The sequence below is a fragment of the Rhipicephalus microplus genome, chromosome 1, assembly GCF_043290135.1.
Source record: "Rhipicephalus microplus isolate Deutch F79 chromosome 1, USDA_Rmic, whole genome shotgun sequence".
Lineage (NCBI taxonomy): Eukaryota > Metazoa > Arthropoda > Arachnida > Ixodida > Ixodidae > Rhipicephalus > Rhipicephalus microplus.
Window position 1 is genome coordinate 238,522,907 of NC_134700.1, and position 24,065 is coordinate 238,546,971.

General features: G+C 43.1%; 1 protein-coding gene across 1 annotated transcript in view; it reads right to left on the minus strand.

Annotated features, from left to right (window-relative positions):
• The window catches only part of LOC119159483 (zeta-sarcoglycan-like), a 51,721-nt gene extending 42,027 nt beyond the window's left edge, over positions 1-9,694 (minus strand). The window contains exon 1 of the mRNA XM_075891679.1: positions 9,475-9,694. The gene's annotated coding sequence lies outside the window, so the exon portion shown is untranslated. The remainder of the gene's footprint in view (positions 1-9,474) is intronic.
• Between the last annotated feature and the right edge of the window lie 14,371 nt (positions 9,695-24,065).

Sequence of the window (24,065 nt, forward strand, 5' to 3'; positions counted from 1 at the left end):
ATGAATTAGCGGCGAAGCTGTATCAATACGCAGATGATACAAGCGCGTCGTCTACGTGCTTCTTTTCCCTGTGTGCCGTATTTTCGTGCCCCTCTATTTATCATGAAACAACAACGATTTGCCCAACTTTTTACTTCGCCACGCTTGTGACAGATGGCGGCATCCCCAGAACTCGCTTAGAAATACTGTATATGCTACCTTGAGGTAGCATAAATCGCGGTGTTCTGGCGTATAGGAAAAGCCCCAATTGATTTTCCGTTAATTTGTTGTTTCTCAAATGGTTGTCTTCGTCCTTGTTTAGTGTTGCGCATAGAATGATGAATGAGCACCAACACGCCAAATTGTTCATTTTTTGCTTCTACTATATTAATATGTTTATAATATAGTATAGTCACCTGCTGAAGATTCAAACTGAAACTAAGAGCTATTTTCGCTTGCCATAGTTTCATAGCGTCGGGGGTTTATTGCTTGTTTTTTCTGAAATCTTTTCGTATTCACAGGGTCGAAGAATCGAAATCGGTATAACTCAAGTTCACAGAAACTTGACATTAGGTTGCATTCCAAAATCGACTGGGTGGTGCATGAAAGTTACCTTTCCACACGCTTCTTACAAAAGAAGATGCTTAATTTAGTGAAGCGTGGCTAACAACAATATAGCATTGATTGATTTGTAGGGTTTAACGTCCCAAAACCACCATATGATTATGAGAGACGCCGTAGTGGAGAGCTCCGGAAATTTCGACCACCTGGGGTTCTTTAACGTGCACCCAAATCTGAGTACACGGGCCTACAACATTTCCGCCTCCATCGGAAATGCAGCCGCCACAGCCGGGATTTGATCCCGCGACCCGCGGGTCAGCAGCCGAGTACCTTAGCCACTAGACCACCGTGGCGGGGTAACAACAATATAGCAAAGGGAGAGTCAACATGTTGGACGATGGTTTCATGGTTGTAATTTTCTTAATTCCTAAAACATGTGCAGCGTGCGTTTGTATAAAAGATATTCTATCTTGAACGGAACGAACATTTTGTCCTGGTCAAGCATTACCAAGCATCCCATATTTCAAAGGTGTCTTACTCAATGATATACAGCGCAGTTTTTTTAATGGTTTTTTGAGGTTAGTCAAACTTTTTACTTCAAAACGGGTGACAGCACGCTGAAGTGTTTGCTAATAGCGTTTAAAAAATAAATTGGCAGATTACACGCACCTGGGAATTGACGTTATGCGAAGCGTGCGGAGGGAAGGTGACCGTGTTGCTATCTTTTTATTGGGCGTCACGCCATGAACTGACGCTAAATATAAAATGTTTTACGCACAGACATATGTTGAAGAGTTGCAGATGTTCATATAACCAGTTCGCACGTGAGCAACGATGCCAACTCGAACACGCGTGTTAGCAACACCAGAAGCTGATATGAAGCGCTGATGCTCGCGAAGATGCTGGCTCTGCACACTGCTACAAAAATCAACTTCAGCGCATGGCAACTAACCACAATTTACCTTAACCCGACGTGACGGCTGTATCAAAGGAGCGCATATTCAATGTTTATAAAATTGTGTAGGCAGCAGTGCAATCACTATTGACGTTTCACGAAGATTGGCGACTATTTGAAAGGTAGTTCCTAGATCTGGCGTAGCTCTGTGGTAGAATGCTTGACTGCCACGCAGAATTGCTGGGTTTGACTCCTGCTCGGGCCCTGAAATTTGTTATTTGCATTCGTCAGGGGGTCAATACGGCCTATGTCAAGTTTTTCTTAACACTGACATTTATTCCATGACTTCGTTGGGTCAACGCTACTGATGTCGGGTATTGATTAACGCTGACGCGTTAAAACTGCCCGTGTGTGTTCTCGTCGTTCCTGGGTAGATAGTAAGTGTTAATCATATCTGGCACATACCCATATACCAGCGGCACATACCCGTCCGTGGGTATGTGCCACTGTCTGACGGGAAGTGTTTGACGACGTACGCGATGAGATTGCGACATTATTCATGTCTTGACCAGCGCTTCAGATTCGTCAAGCCTTCTTACCCTCCGATGCTAATTTTGGTTCACGCCAAGTTAAGGGGGTGACCACGAGAGCACCCAAACCTAAGTGGATAGATAGATAGATAGATAGATAGATAGATAGATAGATAGATAGATAGATAGATAGATAGATAGATAGATAGATAGATAGATAGATAGATAGATAGATAGATAGATAGATAGATAGATAGATAGATAGATAGATAGATAGATAGATAGATAGATAGATAGATACGCTCAAAGTCACCGAGGTACACTAAGAAATGTTTCGCATTTCATAACGTTGCTGCTGTTTTCATTCGTCTACTATTGTTACCTGATTGTTTCGTGCCTGGTACGCGCAGAATGTCGGGCGTGTGCGTATGAATGCTGCGCTTTATCACCTTCTTTTTCATCATTACTGGCCTCAGCGTAAGCTCTTAAATCTAAAAAAGGTCAGTGGTACAATTTATTTTACCTAAACTAAACTGGCAAAAGTTGTAAAATCTTGGTGACAACTATGCTGTGATATATTTATATGTAGAAATGCTTCTTAAAAACATTTTATAAAAAAATGCGTGTCTATCACGCGGAAAACATTTTGCTGGTATAATTGTATGAATCATAGTTTGGAAATTGGGCGCGCCTTATCTAATCAATGAGACATGTTTGTGTAAGGCGAGAAGCAGTATGTATGCAGCAAGGTGCCGATAACAACGCTGAGGACAACAGCATAAATGGTGCATTTTATGTCCTGAAGCCTTAGTTTACGTACTCCTGTCAAGAAAGGTTACGTATGTCTAAATAGAAATAAAGACAGGGAGATGAAAAGAAAGTGAGGTTAACTTGAGAAAAAATCACAGCATATCCACGGGGTGAATGATGACGAGTAGACGAAACTTCGGAGAGAATCGTTCGTAAAACCGTGAATATTCCGTGCGCAATTCGCCCAGTCGATCATGATCTAAGGACATCATGAGAAACACTATGTGAGTATATATAGAAATCAACTTTTATTTGTTCTTAGAGACGATAGATGGCTTGCGATGTCCCTTCATTAGGACGGCTTTATGGTCCGTTAAATGAAGGGTGAGCGGTTCCTGTATTGGGTGCAGTGGAAAATTTGCAAATACTGGGTAAATGCACGTTCCCCGGATCGTGGTTGGTTTCATATTGTCATACCATATAAATCTCAGTGCATATCTTGAAGCCACATGTTGAATTAGCCAATTATTAGTCGTGTCTGCGATATCAACGTTGAAATCACCAACGAGTATGAACGGTGCATTCTTATATTGCGTTTAAATTTTGTCACATGCAAGCATCATCAACTACAAGTACCGCCGTCTAGTTCAACATACAAATACCACCATCGGTGGCACATACCCGCTCCATCAACTACAAGTACCGCCGTCTAGTTCAACATATAAATACCTCCATCGGTGGCACATGCCCGCTCTAGAGCGGGTATGTGCCACTGGTTACTGCGTAGATTACCAAACAACCAACCCCATTAGATGTACGGATCCACGCCCTAAGGAGCTTCGCTCCTAAAAACCTTCGATCGGCTACATTGTAATTGGGAAGGGCGAAGTAGATATAGGAAAATATAGGAGAATGAGAGAGCAAAAGAGTCTATGAACAAGCTGTCACGAAAGCCGCAGGATACCTTATATTGTGCAAAAGCGTTAGCTATTACTGAGTCTAAACAGTGAAACTGACGCTTTCACTTTTGCAGCAACCAGTTGCTATTCTATGTGACACGCGATGACGGGTAACAACAGTAGCAGCGTTATGCCTTAAAATCTATATTGGCAGATACAGTATCATGTTGCGACTTCTTTTGAAGTAACAAGTTTGACTAACCTTTTATTAGTCTAATATTTTTATCACAGCTGCATGCCCAGGATAGATGTCTGCGTCTGTTTTTAATCAGCACTTGTGATTGCTTCGTGAAGTTTTGAAATACACCCTAAAGTGGTGCGTACTGTACTCTGGTTCGTGTAGCTCTATTGAAATGGAGTCGTTTTACAGGTTTGATTGCTCGTATTTTGCAGTACTGTCGTATTTTACTAGACGCGTTTTCTCCTAGGAACTAAACCAATAACTTTCAGGTGTAATGTTTCGCGAAAGCATGTATTATGAGAAAATTTTACTGACGCCCGTATGGGTGGTGAACAATGATGTCGCAAGAATGGACGTTGTGACATTGGTCGCAGAAGGTCTGTCACTCCACCGTTTTTGTGGCATATATCTTCGTATCTGTGATGCCTTTTATTTATTACATGTGTCATGTTTTTGTGCCATTGAGGGCTTCAGTTATTGTTGTTTCAGATTATGTAACGCTCACCTATGCTTTTTCATGTGTGATGCTCTCAATTTTTCTTCAGCGACTAGAGCACTTTCTTGAGTGCAATAAATTAGTGTACATGAATATTAGGTGGGTATTAAATGCAAAGCATTTCTTAGCCAACTTCGGCGAGTTTGAGCGCATCTATCTATCTAACTAGCCGCTTTCGTTTGGGTGCTCTCGTGGTCTTCCCTTAATTTGGCGAGAACGAAATCTATAGCCTGAGAGGGTGAAATAGTTTGACGAATATGATGCGCTGGTCAATACGGGAATAATGCCACAATCCTATCGCGTACGTCGTCGAACACTTCCCGCCAGACAGGGGCACATACCCACGAGCTGGTATGTGCCGCTGGTATGCGGGTATGTGCCACAGGTGATGGACACTTAGTATTTGCCCAGGAACGACGAGAACACACATGGGCAATTTTGACGCGTGAGCGTTAAGCAATACCCGACACCGGTAGCATCAACCCAACAAAAGCAAAGAATAAGTTTCAGTGTTAAGAAAAGCCAAATATAGGCAGCAATGACTCCCCGACGAATGCAAATAATAGATTACAGGGTCCCAGCAGGAATCGAACCCAAACATTCTGTGTGGCAGTCAAGCATTCTACCACATAGATAAGCCAGGTCTCGGAATAACTTTTCGAATAGACGCTAATCTTCATGAAATATCGATAGTGGTTGCAGTGCTGCCTATCAAATTTTATAAAGTATACATGTGTACTCCTTTAATACAGCCGTCACTTCGGGTTAACGTCAATTGTGGTTAGGTGCCATGCTCTGAAGTTGATTTATGTAGCAGTGTCCAGGGCCAGCATCTTCGCGAGCATCAGTGCTTCATATCAGCTTCTGGTGTTGCTAATACGCATGTTCCAGTTGACATCGTGGCACAAGTGCAAACAACTGGTTATATAAAACATCTGCAACTCTTCAACATATCTATGTACGTGCAACTTTTTTACATATATTTAGGGTCGTTTAATGACGTGTCGCTCAATAAAAAAAATTGCAACAGTGTCGCCTTCCCTCCGCATGCTTCACATAACGTCGATTCCCAGGTACGTGAGATCTGCCGAATTTTTAAAAATGAAACTAGAAATATGTTTTTATGCTCGGTTCGTGATAATATTATTAAATAGAAATTTGCGTCCCAAAATGTAGATATGATAATGAGAGATGCCGTTGCGGAGGGCTCCGAGAGTTTCTACCACGTGGTGTTCTTTAACGCGCACTGCTATCCCACAGTACACGAGTCTCTGACATTTAGCCCACGTCAAAATGCTACCGCCGTGGACACGGTTATACCCGTGATTTTTCGGGTCAACAGCCGAACGCCATACCACTGCTCCACCGCTGGAGGCACACTTTGGCCCTTGTCAAGTGAAAAAACAAACAAAAATTAAATAGTCAGGCGCATTGCCGTTCTGCTTCGTACTTGGAAGAACAGTCGCGCAGTTTGTTCCGATTATACAGATTTCGCAGAGGATCTGGTGATATATGGTGTCGGCTAAGCTTTACTCGAGGTTCATGAGAATAACAATGCAGTCTACAGAGAGAGTAAAAGTAATTTAATGAGTACCTCGTAATAGCATAGGCTTTAGCCTACGCCTACCTGAGCGTTTCGGAGACGAAAAGACACCTTTCGGTAGAAACGGACATTTTGTCATACGTTACAAGCAGTATAAAATCAAGAACAAGTACGACAAAACCTCAGCCACTGACAAATGGCCTTACAAATCGCGACCAGATGGCAGATAACTAAGTCAGTCAGTACAACACGCGTATCGTAGCCACATAGGAGAATTTTTGCAAGGCCTAATGATTAATCTTACATAAGTCAGTTACCTAACACAATAGATTAGCTAGCAGCCTTCATTTCATTTACTTGTTATATGTAGTTGATGCTTCAACGCTTAGGAGCCTCGACGCATATTCAAAAATGCTCCCACGTTTGAGTTGTTCGTAAAAAACAATTGCCGCCAGTTCTCATCATGTACATACATCTTCAGAAGTGACACTCTTCCGAAAAAAACACTTTGCTTATTCGTCCTTTCTGTGTAGTTGGCTCACCATTGTTAGAAACCACCTCAGTCACAGCCCGAAATTTTTTTCCATTTTATCTATGGTCTGTTACCTCCTTGTTCGTCAACATAATAAGCCTTTACGTTACCAAAAGGTACTGTGTTTCTGCCTGTATAAATTCACTATACGTTTATGAAAATGGTTGCACCACAAGGGGTATTGGCATAATCACTAAACTCTATAATTTGATAATTTAATATCATTATTGCACTACGAGAACTTCTGAAAAGACTCCAATCAATTTGATTTTGCTATAACTTCGGCAGCCTAGTGCGATATAAACCTGGGTACTTCCACCTTCATGCGTTGTTAGGTCAATTACAATGGTAATTTCATAATTGTTTCGGCAAGAAGGCACTGAGAAAACTAGTAAAACAAATTGACTTCCATGTATTGCTGACGTTTGTCTAAAACTCATTGGAACGTTCTACGACTTTTTCGTAGGAAGTTATCCTTTCGGTCCAAAGAGATTTAAAGACAATGTGAGAGGGATGGTTTCGTAACAAATTATTTTTCACGACAAGCGACTGTGTTTGAAACTGCATTGTCGATAATCAAATTTGAAGATCTGTGTGTTTAGAAAAAGTGGTTAACGATTTCGAGTACTTGGTTACTCTACTATGGGAGAGCTGAAAGCCGTCCCGATGACCTACAGATAGAGACAGGCAAGGTATATACGCGTAAACTGTAGATATTTGCGAAATAATCCACCAAAGTTTCGGGACACGCGAGACGCATTAAAATGAACCAATGCGCTCTGTATAATAAAATATACCCGCTCAATTGCGTATACTGAGACCGCTTGAAACCAATTCGTACCTCGAAACACTACCACTGCTTGACTTGCACTTACACCCTTAAATCTAGTCCATCTCGACGTTGCTGCAACTTCTTTTACTTGATTCTACAATTCCCTGTGCATCAGAGTCAATATTTAAGATTTTACGTCCCAGAACAACGATATAATCATGACAGACGCCGTAGTGGAGGTCTCTGGAAATGTCGACCACCTGGTGTTTCTTAACGCGCACTGATCTCACACAGTAACCGAGCCTCTAGCATTATATTCCTATCCCGTGCATCAAGTCACGAGTACGTTTGTTCGGCAGTGTTTTGTTCTGTTTGCGTGGTTTACATTGAATTGTCGAGCGTACAAGCGTAATTAATTATACATGCACATACCGTTTGAACTGCAGCGTAAACATCGTATGTGACAGAGCATAGGCTTGGGCGTGCTGCAAATTCATTTTACTATTTCAGCGCACTGTAGAAGCAAGACGGACGGCAGAATGACACAGAGACCGCGTTAACTTCAAAAATGTTGTTCATAGGTTGAAGAGGAATGCGCATGTGCGTTTGTAAGTAGTTAAAATTAAAACGTTTAAGGTTTTTTTTTTCAAAGACGTGTACAGCTCGGTTTACAGAGTGGTGACAATGAATTTCGGATAATATACTAGTATGCGGGGATAATATACTAGTATGCGAGATCATTAGGACCGGAAGTTTGTCTTCCTGATTATCTCTCAAACTAACATATGCTAACCAAAAATCATTGTCATCATTCACGTGTTTGACGCATGTTTGAACAAAAAATGTAACTTTTTCTAACAATTCCAACAAAAAATCTAACAATTGCGCCTGCGTGCCCTGTTTGTCAGCCTATATATTGCCGGGCACATGCTAAAATACATCGTATGTTTTTAGTTAGTGCCAACTCCTTGTTATTTTGTCCTCCGTATTGTTGATATAGTGCACTAAAATAACGAAAGAAGGCGTGTTTTTGCCTTGTTTCACCATGTTACACCACTTATGGTGTCACCCACAGATAGTTCAGTCATTCAGCTTGTGTTGCAATAGAGTAAGCAGAAGCTCTCATCGCTTCGTATTAACGGGTTAAACTGCAACCCAGTGAACATCTTAACAAAGTACTACACTTAAAAAGTGGGTATCACTCAATGTAAACAACTGCAACTGTTACAATGAAAATACTTATGTCACCTAAAGTATTGTAGATTATGCTTACTTTCGTACCATCTATTCCTCTATAAATTCCGTCATTCAGAAAGATTCAGGACACTTCTTTAAAACCAGTAAGGCTAGCAGTGACTGACACACATGCGATAAGAAGTTCTAGACGTTAGACTACAATTTGAACGACGAGACGCTGTAGTGAATAGTTAATGTGAAAGTCGTTCTTGTAAATGTACTTTTGTACGATTAGAAAGCAGTCTACAGTGTCCATTCACATGGTAATATCTAGCGTGATCTCAAACGAAGCTAGAATATCTATGAGAGACTGGCTATATTTGCGATTAAACTGCCTAATGTCTGTTTGGGTTGAATAAACTACAATAGAGGAAGCCCAGTCACAACTGGTCGAATGACGTTTTTGTGTACCTAAACTATTCCGTATCTCTTTACAACGTGCTTCAAAAGACGTCCACGCTCTGAGCTTTCCAGTACTAGCAAAGGGTCGGGACCTATATGCCAACGCAGCTGTTCTGCCGGGAATATTTTGGTCATTAAACCGAGTCCTTCATTCGCAAGGCAATGGACAAATGCACTCTTCTTCGCCTGTTGTTCTGTTTCTTTACGGCAGCTATAAACGGGCCTGTCCCTTTATCACTAAAGCTGTGGCATTTTAAATGTATCAATGCCGTGCATCCCCTCTTCGAAAATGCGCTGTTGACTGGCAACAAACTAGCGTCCAATCCTCAGAGGGTAAAATGAAAACTTTACTTTGATCCACTACATCAATCCCTTTTTCAAAAAGAACGGATAACGTCAAAAACACAGCACACAAGGGCAATGACAACGACACCTGCGTGATTGTATCTCTGTCTACTGTGTGCTGTGTTGTTTCGCGTAATCCTTCCTTTTTGGAACAGTGCACCAACAAGCCCCTAAATGTTTACGACTATACAAACCCTACGCAGGTAAATCTCGCTGATATCTTGCAATGCAAAGATAAGACGGGCGCGAGAATGGAAACGTGGTAGATTGTGAAGGAAGCGTGGATCGCTTACCTCCGTAGTCGGCTCGCCATGTATATTCTGGCCTGGGGCACAGCAACAACCTAGCGTTCCCGAAGAGAGCAGCTCGCAAGCTACGAACGGAAGCAAGAACAGCGCAACGGGCCGCGGACTTGGATGCCTCCGCGCTAGAACCACGTGGCCGCGCGCGCCCGCGCGCCCCTCTTCCTCCGAAGACAGAGCCCGAGCGGCGTATTTAAAGTCCGCCAGCCGCGGGGGCCCCTTCGTTTTTCTTCGACTCTTCCGAGGCAAGTTTCAGGCGTCCGGCTCGCGTCGCGCGCTCCGCCTACCGCGCACGCTGAGCGCCACCGACGTTCATTGGCTGAGCGGCACCGGAGCGGCCGCTCAGCGCGCTCCCGGGGCACACTATATATATATTTACGGCGAGGGCTTCGCTTCTCGCTCCCGACGCTGGTCCGTCAGTCGGGTTCCTCCGGTTCCGCAGAGCCGCATCACCTTTCCTTCCGCTCTGGAGCTCACCGCTACACCAAGTGAAGCGTGGAAAGACGGAGTGGAAAGGCTGCGTTGGCAGACAAAGGGGGGCGAAAGATAGGCAATATAAAAGAGTTGTGATTGAAGCTTTCAAGCGGGTCATGTATAAATAGCGAAATCGTAGAGCATAAAAGACCTTCCTAGAACCATACAGGAACACGGCGGGCTCACTAAATCGGAACAGGGTCCAAATGCGCATGTCTTGGAAGAAATGCAGAAAAGCAATACGCACTCCAGTGTATTACCACAGTTGAAAATATGTCTATAATCTATGATTGCGAGTAAAAAAATATTGACCAGGGATTTCAGTAGGGGTGGAACAAAAATGCTTCTAGGACAAATACAATGTGGGAGTGTCAGTATGAATCGCTTGAAATGATTATATATGATAACTAACGAAGTGATCTTGTTACATTTTTTGTGGTGCATTAAAAAAAACTACGCAACATGAGACGCGCGTCAGTACTCAATTTTTTTACATTTTATTTTGCTTTGATGTGTACCATTCTTGTCTTCGTTTCTACCACTCTTTTTGTCGATGCTTTGTTCTTTTCAACCTTTTGTTTTTCCCGCAATAATATTTTCTGGTTGTTCAATTCAATTTATTCTCTGTGACATTTTAGCAACAAGCTTTGTCGCTAATTTCGTCTTTTTTCAACGCCAATGTGTGACACTCCTTTTTTTTTTGTAAGTTGGCTCTGCCGCATGCTTACTAAGAATGCAGTAAAGAGAGAGATACAGGCATTGTAGCAATAGATGGCCGTTTATAGAATTTGTTGCGCCACTAACGTTGCTCAGCTCGGCAAATAATAAAAGGTGATTAACGCTGGTACTTTTTGAAAGGTGATACCCGGCCACATTCCTAATAGAGGTTTATTAGTTTTTCGGTAAGAGTTAGGAGCAAGAGCCCAAATTGCCGTCAGAAGCCAGGAGAAATAGCGCACATAAAAAAGCTGGCCTCTCTTATTATGGCATATTCATCCCTACACATTTCTTAAAAGAACAAAGGCCTCGTGACTTGTATAAACCTGCAGAGTATGAGCCTAACTTTTGGCAAGCTCCTGAGTTAGAAACAACTGTTAAAAACGGGAAATCATGAGCCGGGGCAGCAAATCTGTCGCCGTCTCCCCTCCACCAGGATTATGAGCTTGTACGAAAGAAAGAACAAAGAGAGAAAATGGGTTGATAATAAATACTTCTGCAATGATTATTTAATACCTGTACATTTGGTAAACATGCTATCTTTTAGCGGTATCAGTCCATCGTAGACTATGAACGTTATTTTTGATTGTTTGTTTAAACTAGTCGTAAGTTGTATGCCGTTGCATGGTTCACAAACGGGCTTGTGCCAAAAAAATTGGGTCTACCCGCAAACAGAAATTTTTCTGGGATTTTTTTTATTAATATTGCTTGCCCGTATGTGCAATGTTCCTGCGCTGCCCTCAGTGTAGGGGCTCATAGACTCACAGGAGAAAAATAGGTACTCAATTTTTTCACGCAAAGTATGTGTCCACACGACTCGAATATGTGAACAAGATTTTGCAATTGGCCACAATCTGTACAATTACCCCCCACACAAACTTTTGCATAAACACTGGGTAACCAGTCAGCCAAAAGACTGGAAAACCTAAATGTATTTCCGTTTGTTTGTTTCTTCCTTCTTTCCTTCGCATAAGTTTCAGCCAGTTTTGTTTGTTATGTTTTCTACAGACACAAGACCAAAGGCTGGCAGGTTACATTTAAACAGCCGCTAGTCAAATTGATGACCTCAGTGATATACGTTGAGCGTTTTCTGCTAAAGCTCGTAAACACTCGCCGCGAATAGTTGAGAATGCGTCCAGGAGTCGATGGCGTGAATCGAGTGCACTGAAAATGACGAGGGGGCGTCGGGGTATTAGGAGACAAGGAACATTAGTGGATACTCTGCAGATGCCTTCGGGGTATAATTGTGGGTCATTAATCGGAGTGCCATTAGGTATACTAGGATGGCTCCTTCACACGAGCTGCACCTTGCCAACAGCCGCCCGCCTGGAGCCAGTGGCGCGCATTAAATGACTGGCGAAGTTCCAGCGATGTCTGGCTGAAAGGCCGTTGCAATATCGGGTCATTTGTTCGCCTCCCAACCTGGTCGATGTGCTACCCTTCGAATAGCAGAAACCCGCTCGTGGTTCGAAACCAGCTGGCGGTTATTAATTGGTGATCATTGCTGTGAATCGTCAGTTGATGGACTTATTCTCACACACATATATGTGCACAGGTGCGCTGCTTCATTCCTTGCCTTCTTGTTCCCGCCCGATAATGCAATTGGCTTTCATAGACCAAAGCTTACAATCATTGTTTTTGCTTTGTTTAGTGCGTCTCTTATATTCACTGAATCCTATAGTAATGTTAGGTTTATTATCTCATTTGTCGTAATGTTGTCGTCGTAGTAATAATACTACTATATCAGTACTGACTATGATAGTAGAAGTGGTAATAGCAGAAGCAGCAGCAGTGGCGCCGCGAACACTGCCGGGACGAAAAGTAGTCATTCCACTCTGTGAATGGGGATGATAATCGCAGATGTTTACCACACAAAACGGAGGTGGCGCAAAGATCCTAATCATAGTCGATCATGTGCCATGAAACTAAATCCGAAACTTCTGGACAGAAGGCCCTTTTAACAGCGAAGCTATTCTTAGCTGTGTTAGGTTGCAAGAGAAACCAGCCCCTAGCAGGTCAGCTCCCTTACAGTACAAGGTGGAGTCCTTATTCGCGGACCTATTGGCTGTGGCCGCTGGCCTGCCACGGTGGATCATGGCTGGCAGAGGCTTTCAAGCCCGGTATCAGTGGTAACGCTGGTGGGTATCCTAAACTTGTATGGGCCACATAAATTGCGTAAATCACACCACTCACCACTGGTCCTCGAAATATAAAGGCGACAGTTAGCCCACCATATGGCGTGCGCGTTATCATAGTCCTCCCGCTCTAACGTGATATATTGTTGTTATGAATTCTGGTAGCAAAGACTAATGTAATAAACAGCAAAGATACAACGAATCTAAAACAGCCTGTGCGCACACGTGTGTGCACAGGCTGTGTGTGTGTTTGCATACATGTATGTATGTATGTATGTATGTATGTATGTATGTATGTATGTATGTATGTATGTATGTATGTATGTATGTATGTATGTATGTATGTATGTATGTACGTACGTACGTGTGTGTGTGTGTGTGTGTGTGTGTGTGTGTGTGTGTGTGTGTGTGTGTTTATCAGCGAGCGCCTCTTTGTGTATGGTATAATGCGTCGTGTTCTCTTGTATGTCACATGCACGCGCTCAGGTTTGCAGCCCCTGTGTTCCTTTCTCTATTTTTAGTGGACCAGAGGGGAGTAGTGGGGTTCAACCAATTTCAGAGACCCATGTCTCTACTCGCTAATAAACGGAATGCCACAGCCATAAATAAGTCCACTGTAAAAACCACCTGTTGTGACGACAATCAATTTTTCGGTCACGTTCATTGTTCTTCGGTCATGTTCATCGATGCACTGAAACTCGGGAGTTAATCATATTAGCGTGCAAACACGAAAGCGTGTTCTAACCGGACAAAGCAAGCTGACTGACCTGGAGCTGAAGGCGATGTCATGACAGCGCCCGGTTCACAAGCTCTTCTGTCAAGAAAACAGATCGCGATAGAGCGAGCCAACATACGCACGAACCAACGTACATAAATTCAAGCGAAGCTTTCAATAGGCTTCGACAAACGTTACGTTGCCCCGTGCGGTCGACGCGCTTTCGTTCTGGGCCGCATGGCTGAACACAACACCTGTTCTCGGTCGAGCATGAAAAACTCGGAAACGCCGATCGGTTTTGAACAATCTGCGGAATGCTGGGGGTAAAACACCGCAGCCCGGTGACGACCATTTGTCTTGGAAACCTTGCGGCTGGCGTTTTGAAAGACGGCGTATGTCCTTTCATCGCTTCGTTCCTGGGCGCTGTAAACAGGGTGTTTGTTTCAGATTTAAGAATAGTGGGCGGGCGTATAAGCACACTGCAAGGGTGCACGAGTGTGTGCGTATGTGCGCGTTTTGTCTAGGGACAACATCTATTATAGTTGGTTTCAGAATGGTTCTGCCTGCAAAAATGCGTTAGCCCACAAACGCGTGCCTAAAAACGTCAATTAAAACATTTTTCTTACGAATTACTTTCGTGCGCCTGAGTTTTGAACTCAAAAAAAAAAAAAAAGAGAATCATGATCGTTGTCCCGTAAATAGTATGACTGGTAGAGCAAACCATTACAGCTTTTCACTAATGAATAGCGGCGTGACTGTTGTCTTGCTGAGGAGCAAAATGAATTGTTAATTAATTGTTCGATGATTCAAATAAAAAAATACCTAATCAATTAACAATATATCTCACTTCACTATACTTCATTTTACGCCTGTATTAGCAAGAGGCTAATGCAAACAACGTGTCACACGCTGCATGAAACGGGACTGCAGTATCTATATTTCACTTAACTGCAGTCGAGTGAGGCTGAATTTTCGATTGCTTGGATAACGTGAGACATTTTCAAGCAGCAAATACTGTGACGTGTCTAGCTCACCCATACAGCAAGAGCTGCAGGTTGTGTATGCAGCGAAATATCGAAGTATGGGACCTTGCATTCAGGTCTGTAATCCAGCATGGTTTACTTCCTTAAATACTGATCAGCTAGTTAATGAGTCACGATACTTGATTAAACAGCGCACAAAAGGTTGCACACTGAGAACACCGACAAATAAAATGACGCACACACAAACGCTGTTTGAGAGATTTTATCTGTGTGTGATTGTGTCGTTTTGTGCGCTGCGTCATCAAATATTATGGCATCGTGTACAGGCCGAGGTGACGGAATTTCTTCCAGGCAGGAGGCACGAGTTTGGTTTTTGTATTGCCTTTCGCCAAAATGTCGCGCTGGCGCACTTATAGGGTTCACAATCGCAAAAGAACAACGTTAGCTCTTGCTGTTATTATTATTATTATTATTATTATTATTATTATTATTATTATTATTATTATTATTATTATTATTATTATTATTATTATTATTTTACCTGAGGAAACATAATTGATTGATTGATATCTAGGGTTTAACGTCCCAAAACTGCCATATGATTATGAGAGACGCCGTAGTGGAGGACTCTGTAAATTTCGACCACCTGAGGTTCTTTAACGTGCACCCAAATCTGAGCACATGGGCCTACAACATTTACGCCTCCATCGGAAATGCAGCCGGCGCAGCCGGGATTACCTGAGGAAACATAGAAAACGAAGATAAGTGAAGAGAAAGAGAAAATAAAATACGATACGAAGTACACAGAGCTAAACGAAAATAAGTAGTCACACACAAAAACGTCTGTAAACTCGTGGTCAAACCAGTTCTGTTCAAGAATGTTGGCAGGGCTCGGCTAGTCACGAGGAGCAGGACACCCTCGCGGGGACAGGCTATCATCAAAAGTGGTGCACTTAGGTCGAATCAGTCCATATTCCTTGATGAGCAGTGCTTACTGCATAACGAACGTGGAACGCTCTAAAATCAGGTTGTTCTATTGTCTCACCGAGGTCACCCGACGTACATCTAAGGGACTTTTCACAATTCTTTGACGATGTATACGTTCACGCAGCAACACGATGGTGTCAATGCTGTGCTATTCAACCGAAGGGCCCAATTGTTTAGCCTGACGATAGTTAGAGCGTGAGAACAGAACGACGACACGGAGACAAGAAGGACACGGAGGTCTTGTCTCTGGGTCATCGTTCTGTTCTCACGCTATAAGTATCGTCATGTCATACCAACTAGGCCAAGCTGCCACACTTTCAAGTGTTTAGGCGTCATTACGCTGTGATCAAATATCTCTTGATGATGATGATGACGATGATGATGATGGCCTAAAAGCATGGCTTGCACTCACTCTGGGTTATTGACCAAGAAATGAGTAATTAGATAAAAGGAATCACATATTACTTTTAAATCTAATGAATTGAAGTAGAGTCATCTACGCTGCGCTGCACAGGACAGAACATCATGTAAAGCAATCGAGCATGATTTTCGCCCGTCGAATGCTAGCGTCCCTATTCTCTTACTAATGTAATCGATCTTTTCCGCAACTTTTTTTTTTAGCACGAACACCTGATTTACGTCAGGGTGATATTTTCACCGTGCCGTAATGTCAAAGTAACACTAGATAGGCCTAAGCTTTTTCCAAGTGCAAAGAACCGTCATTGCGCGATCGCCCTTGAGGTTGTTCTGAAATACAATTTTGTGGCGCAAGCGTAGAGTTTCAACTTCTCACGAATAATGCGTGATCTAGAGCTCTTTGCGCCTATTTTTTGTTTGTTTTCGTCCATCGAGGTCGCTTGCATCTTGTTATTGTACATAAACCACTAGGTCTAAGATGACGCTGCTACAGTGATTTGTGTAAGCGCAATTCCATGCATGCAGCGCTGCAGCAAGATTCCCGAGGTCACTCAACCTTCAGTGAGAAAGCGCATTTGATTGGTACATCGAGCATTTTGTTCGAAGGATAAAGAAAAGCGCGATCAATGAGAGATCATTCACCCACTGAGATCGATAATTGGCCATCGCCAGTGCTCTGATCCCGATGGACTTTACCAATGTATATAGCAGGCATTGATTTCACTCACTAAAAGGCATTTCGTGCTTTGTTTTGACGTCTTTCTCAAGGTCTATTCACTCTAGCACTCGTGTTTGATTTTGCGTGCGTATGGGTCAAGTTCCCGCTGTCTGTGTGCACAATACATCATACAGTCGTACGACCAAGTAAACTGATTGCATATAGTCAAAAACGCAGTTCACTTTTAGCACAGCATGAAGCTTATACAAGGATATGGTGGCAATCGCTAAACGTCCTTTTTATCGAGGATGAGTGCAGTGCGAGGAACCACCATGTCATGTCTCTCTGCTTGTCCTTCAAAGGCCAAGCTCCTTTTACGAGCGTTGAACAAGCTCAGTTTTTACTCTTGTTGCTCAATCCAATGCGTCAAAAGTGCATTCAACTTTTGCGCTTTTCAAGCCAGGTCTCAAATCAACTGCACGTACCGGGAGCATCTTTTACGCGGTGATAACGTTGTCAACACTTTTCATCTACCAGGTCTCCCCCTTCGGATGTTAAGGAAAATCAGTGGCGGTCAATAGAGCAAGAAACGGCGCTATGTCGTTCGCTGCTACTTGCCGTCCACGTCGTTCACAGGAAAGAAATCGCCGGTACGGCGCTGGTCGCTAGAGGCCAGCCGGCCTTGTGACTCATTGTGAATTCTCGGCTCGGCTTTTATCCTTCGATGAGAAAGAAGAAGAAAGAAGAACAGCACGAGCGAGCCAATCGCCCCTAGAGGCCGTGATCTGAAGACGTTATATGGCGGAGGGGTCAGCCCGAAGGCTACGCAAGGCTATCTGCTGTTGGGGGCCACGTTTTCAACGAAGACTCTAGTGAGCCACTAATCGCCCGCGTGGAGGAGGAGACGACAAGCTTGATGGTAGAAACGCACCGCCCAAGTTCCGGATGGGGCTGCAGCCATTCCTCTCGACAGTTAAGTCACACTCTTGCTGAGACTCCAGTCACGAAACTCGGCGCGAAATTGGGCCTGTTGGGGTTGCACTGTTGTGTATGGGTACGCAACAGCAAAACAGCAAGTGACGCCGCCTTACTTAGAGTGAGAAAGCATGACTTTCGATTGAGGAACAGTGACTAACTCGTACAAAGCGTCCACTTCACGCACACTCTTTCTACTTCAACATGGTCACCAACCCGGAAGGCATCTCGTTTTTCTTCTTGTCTCTCGTCAGTCGAACCTTCACGTGAATGCAATTTGAGTGTTCCGGAAAGGGTACAACGAATTTATGTATGGTGGTGTTTCATAAGAACAAAAGGGCGCCGCTTTGCCATTAAAAGTCATGCATATATATATATATATATATATATATATATATATATATATATATATATATATATATATATATATATATATATATATATATATATATATATATATATATATATATATATATATATATGCATGACTATGATTGATATGTGGGGTTTAACGTCCCAAAACCACTATATGATTATGAGAGACGCCGTAGTGGAGGGCTCCGGGAATTTAGACCACCTGGGGCTCTTTAACGTGCACCCAAATCTGAGCACACGGGCCTACAACATTTCCGCCTCCATCGGTAATGCAGCCGCAGCAGCCGAGCTTCAAACCCACGACCTGCGGGTCAGCAGCCGAGTACTTTAGCCACTAGACCACCATGGCAAGCACAGGACCAGGTTAACTGGCGGAACATGGGAGAGGCCTTTGTCCTGCAGTTGACGTAGTCACGCTGATGATGATGCATGACTATATATATATATATATATATATATATATATATATATATATATATATATATATATATATATATATATATATATATGTGTGTGTGTGTGTGTGTGTGTGTGTGTGGCTACTTCTCTTGCACAGCAGTCGTAATCGCACATTAGATAACAAATACAAGGCTATGCGAAGGTACATAGCACAACACTCACGCACTGAGTCCAAGTTTTTCAATATAGAATTATGTCGACACTTTACAAAATTCGGAAAAACACAAGTATTCAGGCAAGTGAAATGTCCACACAAAACATGAAACCTGTCTAAAATGTCAAAAGTGATCATGTATCTCGGGAGCAGTCTTTTAAATACTGGACTGGTTTCACAAAAGTTTTCACAAAAATTTTGTTGCCAAAATGTAAGCGCAAGGATATTGTAGTAAAACATACCGGTTAACAATAACGGGAAAACATTTTCTAACCTTGGATTATCCCTTTTGACATGTTTCTGATTCTCTCAAAAAGTGAACTACTGCACGCGCAGTCGGTGCTTGAATGCTTTCTTTTGGACATGGGCCCAAGATTTTCGCTATTGATGAAGGTCGCTTATTCAAAGAATGCAGTTTTTGTAAAAGCTTATTTTGAGGTAAATATTATTTATTACAATGTAGAAGAATGTGCTCAACGTCTTCTTCAGCTTCTCCTCATGAGCAGGTAGGACTGTCAGCTTTTCTTATTTTATACAATGAGCGCTTCGCGTATAGGCCGTGCCAAGTCGAAGCCGATATCGATGACTGTTTCTACAGAGCGGCTAAGCTTTAACAGAATATTAACTTCTACACCGAGATCAATGCTACATAACTACCTTGGTATTTATTTTCTGGATATTTTCTGAACGCAGGGTTGCTTATTTGCTACTTCTGCCACCTAAGTCGACCCGTTCTCCTCTGTTTTCAAAGCTGCACGTCTCAAAATCAGTATGGGTATTTCGCACGTGGGCAAGGTGTAGGTTTCTACGCCCTAAATGTGGGCTGAAAGCAATAAGTTTGACTTGATGGAATCAGATTAAAACGGCGTTTATTGGGACTATTGGTTCAACAAAAAAATCAGAGGGAAACAAAAAGACATACGTCCAAATTCAGGCAAGTTAAAATGATAAATAGTCATGGTAGACTACCATGGTGAGTAGATGCGGGGACGAACAAAAAAATATTGGTGAAAGAAGAGAGGTAAGGAAAGAGTGAAGAACACAGTTAATGTAACAAGAGCAAACGCGTAAGCTCGCAGGTAAAGCAAACAGGTAATAAAAACAACATTTTCCTTTGGGCATCAAGTCGTTCTACGATTTCTGAGCGAACTGAAACATTAGCTAACATTGTATAACCAAGAAAATCTGGTACCTATGCTTATTGCTTCTGTTTTTGTATATTTAGAAATAACTATTTTTTATACATTCTGCAGAAATGTTAATATTATCTGTCTTTTATTGTATTGTTTTATTTGTAATTATTGTATTGTTTACTTGTATTTATTGCACTGTTTTATTTGTATTTTTCATGTATTTACCCACTCCCCTCTTTAATGCCTTGTTGGCGCTGAGGGTATTATAAATAAATAAATAAATAAATAAATAAATAAATAAATAAAACTTCGTTGTATCACGACTATGTGTACACTGCACGCTAGCTCTCGTGTCTGCGGCTGTGGTTGCTTATGCGCGCTGTGTGAGCGAACCATCTAGTGACGCGTAACGTGTAAGAAAAAGGCGATGCCGAACGGTGGAGACAGATGTCGCGACCGGCTCAAGCGCGGGCCTCTTGTTCCGCGAGCAAGCTACCACGAAGCGAGTGTTGCGACCGCGGACCAAGAGGCGTCAACGTGGCCGCTGATTGCGTACAGCGAGGGCGGGAGTTAATGTGGCGACCCGGACGTCCGGAAGAAGCATCCTCCTTTGGCCCGCTACCGGAACCGAGCTTTGTTTTCACGCTGACCACGCACACAGGGCCGCATCGCTGGCCGCGTGGTCAGACTCGCAAGGGCGGGTGATCTCGCCGAGTGACACGCGGGGCGGAAATAAGATGCTGGCCGTCGCATGACGTTATTTCCGATTCGCCTGGCCCCTTGCGCGCCGCTATAGACGTGGCAGGACGCTGCAGGAAAGCCACGTTTGCTCTCTTTTGCGCGGCTGGCGTCTTCTTTAGCACTCGAGCAAAGTTACCGAACGTGTTGTTTTTGTAAGAAGCTGCAGTTAATAGTGGGCTTGACTACAGATCATAGCTGAAGCAAAAGAGAGAGACTTACGGGAAGTAAGAGTCAAGGATGGACTCTAGAAGACAAACTATGCACTATTAATACAAGCATCATTACATTCCACGTGGTCATTACTGCAGCCTATCTTGCCGCCTTTTTGTATAAGGTGTAGAAACTTGTTACTTTTCGTAACGCATTAACTAAATGAATACCAGCAGATAATCATGAGGCTTCTCAGTGGCTTGACCATTCTTCTGAGCATTAGTACAGCTATCATTTTGGTTGTTTGCCTTGCTAGCTTTGTTACGTTATGTATCGTTCGTGTGTATCTGCTCTGGATGACAGTAAGCGCTTCGATTTGTTAACGTGCACACGTTCCATGTTTGGTGAGTGAACAACACGGCACGAGCGTGATATGGTTTGGGTTGAGGCCTAAATAATGTAAGGCTCAATGAGCGCTCATCATTTTGGTCTACACTCACAGAATTCTCCGTTAATGACACATAACAGTCCTCGCCAAGTACCCGCGTGGTTAGCTAACCTGCTGGTATAGCTGTTGCGTACGTCAAATAATCAGGTCGACCAAGGCACGCTCTTCTCAATGATTGGCTGCGTAATTTTCCAAACAAAACAGTTTGTGTTGATGTCATTTTTCTTTTATATCCAAGTATTTGATTTGTAATGTGAATGGCGGGGCGGTTATCCGGACAATAAATATCTAGTCTGCTACTCTCCCCTGAGTGAGGGGCAAGGAATAACCAAAAGTGCTCAGAAATGTTGTGTGCGTGTATACCTTTATTACGTCCTGTAAAAAAAAAACTGATTCTTTATTAAGCTTATGCCTGAACATCTCTTCAAAAGTATTACATGTGGTACGCCGCCATATTTTGGGAAGTACAGAAGCCAGCATGATAAGAAACTCGGCAACATAAATTGAAAGAAAGGCTGCTGTTTTTTTTTATCCTACATTGGTAGATGAAAGAGAAGCCAGGAATACTCAGACATAGCAGAGCAGTAGGGCAAACGCGTGATTAACTTAAAGCATCTGAGAAAAGTCGTGAATACGTACGTTAGTGGTGTACGCACACCAAGCGTAGGAACATTAATTGGCCGATATGTCGTCGTGATAAGTCTGTGCCCGTGAACGTTTAGTATGTTTAGAGTGCAGCTGTAGATAGTGGATCAACATTCTGCGCTTTCGAAGCAATTCAATCGACGTGCAGCTAGATGCCTAAACAAGACAAGGGGCATTGAGAAGGGGGTTGGGGTGAAAAGGAAGTTAAATAGAATAATATAGGATCTCTAGGTTTCCTGAATGCTTTGGGGCAGTCAACATTGTACGATGCACGACGTGGGTAGCCTTCTTCATTCAGCCAGCCAGCGTTCAGCCAGGGAATGAGCTGGCTGACAACAACCACCTAGAGTGACACAGTGCTTGCCTACTCTTTCGAGAGGAGAGAATATACAGAGGAAACGAAGAACAAACAAAAAGTTATAAATGAACAAAAGACGTAAACAGCACCACAAATAATTAGGAACACGGAAAAAAAAACATCCGTAAATGTAGAGCCAAATCAGTTATGTTTAGGAGTGTTAGCATGGCTCGATGGGTCTGGTCACATTCAGTACAGCCTCTCGAAAACAGGCAATTCTTGTAGTTGTACAGTCGCTTTCAATTACTCTGTAATGATTCGCAGTTAACACTGCGTAACACATGCGGGGAACTTTAATATGACGTGTACGAGTGCCCCACAGTCCCCCTAGAACATGCGCAATGGGCTGCCGATACGTCCATCGTGGCGCAAGTGTTCATGCAATAATACAGATATAACCTGTCGCTTACGTAAAAACAGCACGATGAGGCAAGCCACGATAAGTGATAGGACGTTTAACTCGCACCAAATTTCAATGCATTAAAGATGACGTATCCATGACAGATTATAGACATCTTGACGCTGCTCGGGTGACAAGATGATCACGTTATCAGAGTACATTTAACGCGACAGTGCCTGCGAGTGCATTAACAAAAATCTATACCATTCGGTGCGGTTTAGCGTGTCCGTTTGCACGTTGTTTTTAACTCTGGATTATCTGAGGATAACTTAGTGCTTGAGAGCCCCAGTCACAGAGCCATACAAAAAAAAAATTAAAACGAACGATGGAGCACGGCGTGTTTGATGATGTGGCGCGACGGGTTGCCGTCTTCCCTTCCTTTACGCGAAAACACAGAACTGAGAGAAGACCATCGTTAGCTTAATTGGCGGCTGCCTAGCAGATCCCGTCAGAGCATGGAGAACGTCTTCCGCTCCATTGGCAGGGCCGTCACCTAGGCTTCAATGTCGTTAATTTTACTTCCCGCTGAATAAACTTTCTCGGAGTCAAATCGAGTAGTTGTGCATCACTTATCTACATATTTTTTTTCACGTGGGAGGTAGAACGAGGCGTTTAACACACGCATTTGACTAAGCCTTTTTGCAACCATGCAGACTCCTACCCCTTAATTTATCTCGAGAAAACAGGATTTTCTCATGTTCAGCTGCGTGGCGCTTTTCATTTTCGAATTGCCTGCTGAGTTCCGGATCGCACGTCAAAGGTGAGTCGCGCGCTGTGGGCTTGGCGAACCGAGTGACAGGTACATGCATGGCAATTAAACCATGCACTCAGTATTAAAACTGGCCAGGAAGATATGTGACGCAAGTATACCCACAGGTCGGCAAAACTTGTGGAGCTCATCCTCGAAATATATTCTGAGCTTTAGACTCACTCGGACTCAGACTTACGAAAATTTTGCTGAGCTGGACTCACTCGTACTCATACCCACGAAGATTTTCTTCCACCGGACTCGTTCGGACTCAAACTCACCAAAACATTACTCAATCGAACTCACTCAGACTCAGACTCGCGGGTAAATCTAAGACTGAGTGAGTACAAGTAAGTCGACTCAGGAGTTCATTAGCCTAGAATTAGCTTGTTCGACTTTGGTGTGAGTTTTCTTTAATACCGGCATATAACGTAACAGGTGCTTTTCTTAGCTCCGTCATGACACAACAGCTTCGAAAACAAGTTCTGGGTGCTTGCAAATGTGTAAGTTCATTTTTCTCGAAAGAGATCGCAGCACAAGATATATTTACCAAGAACTTCCCTGGAAATTTTCTGCAAGGCACCTCCCTACGTAATTCACGCCTCTAATAAATAAATATTGAAATGGTGTACAAACGACAATGCTTTGCAATAGTTGTTAATATATGTGAGTATTGTCGCGGTCTTGTGACGTGGACGAAATGAGCATACTTAGTGTTCAGATGAAAACTGTTTATTTGGCCGTAGTTGTGGCCCGTAAACGGAAAGCCTCATTACAGCAACACACAGACACTGAAAACGAAGAACAGTGCGTTGGCCGTCGATAAACTGACAAGTGACGATGCGAGGCAGAATTTATGCAAGTTTCATCGAATATTCTAGCGCTATCGCTAGCGGTGGCGTTCCAGGAG